The 2,656-nt window shown below is 40.7% G+C and overlaps 1 non-coding gene across 1 annotated transcript; it reads right to left on the bottom strand.

The window, feature by feature from the left end:
- Positions 1–2,155: 2,155 nt before the first annotated feature.
- LOC129404759 (U2 spliceosomal RNA) lies at positions 2,156–2,353 on the bottom strand. Its single transcript, XR_008630112.1, has one exon. It is a non-coding gene; the product is annotated as a U2 spliceosomal RNA (small nuclear RNA).
- Between the last annotated feature and the right edge of the window lie 303 nt (positions 2,354–2,656).

A 2,656-nucleotide genomic window follows, 5' to 3' on the forward strand; every position in this document is an offset into this window, starting at 1 on the left:
GAGAGCCCGGCAAGCTACCGAGAGTATCCTGCCTTCACGGCAGAGTCTGGCAAGCTACCCATGGTGTATTCAATATGCCAAAAACAGTAACAACAAGTCTCACAACAGAGACGTTACTGGTACCCGCTCGAGCAAATCGATGAACAACGGGACGACAGTGCTACTATCATGGTTACAAAAAGCAAGAGCCACTTAATGCCCAATAACAACTGATTATGGGATATCTTTCCTATGGCTGTGGTAATTAGAAGACTATAATAAGGGAAATCTTTTAAAAATGATCTTTTAACAATTTTTAATTTATTAAAGCACTGTGATTTACACAGTTATTCTCATTGAGTTTTGGATACACAGTATTCCTGCACTGATCCACCACCAGTATAAAAATGATCATATTTTTGTTGTGGTGCCAGTGGGGGGCGGTGTCACACTTACTGTCGTGCGGGGGCCACATATTTTGTTGCGCTGCCAGGAATCCAACCCCGGAACTCACACGTGTAGAGTATGTATGTACTCTGCTCAGCCACAGCTCCGGGCTCTAGAAATCTCTTTCCATAAAGTGAGAAACTATGGCAATGTCTGGTGAAACACAGAGATGGAAAAGACCCAGGATACAAACCATTGGCGTTTGGTGAGGGAAACGAAGAGAGAGCACACTAGGAAAAACAGTAGACTATTTACCAATGGTTAGAGCCGAAGGGTATAATCGTGATGACTTTATGAACATTTTTTCAGAAATGTTTATTTTACAATTAGAAATTTAAAAAAAAATGTAACTCCATTTTAAAAACCAAAACAGTAATTGATGAATATGACAAAGTAGTCAATAAGGTTTATAATAGAAAATGAAATTGATTTCTTTATCATCCAGAATCTTCCCTTTCCCCCCATTTTCTCCTGTGAGACAATCAAAATGATTAGTTTCTCTTACATTCTTTTAAGAATGTTCTCTATAATATAAACACATACACACACCCTATATATACTCAATGCCAACACCCCAAATTAATATATAGTAGAATTTTATAAATCTTAAGGTAGATAAAGTTAATTTTTGTAGTGTTTAGTGTTTTGTGCTCCCCCAAAGAGGGAGGTGAATGTTAATTTCTAATTATCCCAATTCCAAATTATGTTAGATGTGCAAGAAATATTTGTTGGATGGAGTATTACTCAGTAATAAGAAAAGATGGGATCTTGTCTGTCGCTACAACTTGGATAAAATTAGAGGGCATCAGGTAAAGGACTGGGGACGGATGGCATGGACTAAAAATGGCCTAAGATCGATGGTGGAAGACTGTTGGAACTTTGGTACAACAGCTTTGAATGCTGACAACATAAACATATGCGCACCATCACAAGGCACGTACTTCAACCAAGTAAAATTTTAAACCAAGATGTTTGTTAAATGTTGGATGAATGAGTTTAAGAGCTGAGAGAAGGTTCTATTACCTCCTAGCCTTTCCGGGGTCATCTCTCTTCCTTATGTTCTGTCTCTGCTTTTCCTCCTACTAGCCACTGTTCAGAACCTCATCACACACTCAAAAGAAGGAGAGAGGGAGGTGTGTTGGCGGAGTGAGCGGGAGAGGAAAGTATGGGAGGTTGACTGAAATTTTAAAAAGTCCCTCTCAACTTTATTCCCTCATAATCCTTCCTAGAAAGCTGATTGATAATCCTCTAGTACGTACTCTAGGATATTTTAGTAAACAAAAAATATTAAAAGTTTCTGCTCTTGTTGTTACTTTTTTTTTTTAAGTACAAGGGGTGGGGCTATAGCGATAGCACAGCAGGTAGGGCATTTGCCTTGCACGCAGCCAACCTAGGTTCGATTCCCAGGATCCCATATGGTCCCCTGAGCACCACCAGGAGTAATTCCTGAATGCATGAGCCAGGAGGAACCCCTGTGCAATGCTGAGTGTGACCCAAAAAAGCAATCAATCAATAAATAAAATAAAGTACAAAGAGTACAGAAGGGTACATATCTGTTTGGCTGAATATCTGCAGATGAAAACACCCATGCATATAGAACAGACACATTCCACTGGTGCTGGAACCAAAATGAAGCAGAAGAGATAGAACAAAAATGTTCTATGAAGGTTTTCAGAAGTCGTATACAGGCAGAAGTGGGGAAAAGTCTCTTTGGAAGCCAGAAGTATGAGGCTGGTGCGCCATTCCTAGAGGTAGTAGAATACCAGGTCAATGGATGCGTGGAGTGGGCAGAACAAGCTCCTATTCCAACTCCCTGCTGCTCCAAAAATCCATCTAATATACTGTCCTCAGATAGAGGATGTATCAAACATTAAAGTGATAAGAACAGACACTACATTTGATCTTAGCCAAAAGGCTGAGAAGCGATCAGTTACATTTTAATAAGAGGGGATGGACACTCAAGCACACATTTCAGATGTTGCTAAGGATCTGAGTTGTGCCATCTTGGCAGATTGCTCTTTGTTCTTCCTGGAGGAAGTCCTGGTCTCCCTCAGAGGACCCAGGTGGGCTCTCCCTGTGAGTTTTGGGGGACAAGGTACCCTGTACCTTCGCTAGTTCTCATTGGCCTTTCCCCTTCCTGTGTCCCCTGCTGTTCTGTTCATTTCTCCCTGATGATACTGTGCAAGGTTGACGTAAAATAAACACATATTGACCAATGTGTTCCATGCCT

The sequence above is a fragment of the Sorex araneus genome, chromosome 4, assembly GCF_027595985.1.
Source record: "Sorex araneus isolate mSorAra2 chromosome 4, mSorAra2.pri, whole genome shotgun sequence".
NCBI classification, from domain to species: domain Eukaryota; kingdom Metazoa; phylum Chordata; class Mammalia; order Eulipotyphla; family Soricidae; genus Sorex; species Sorex araneus.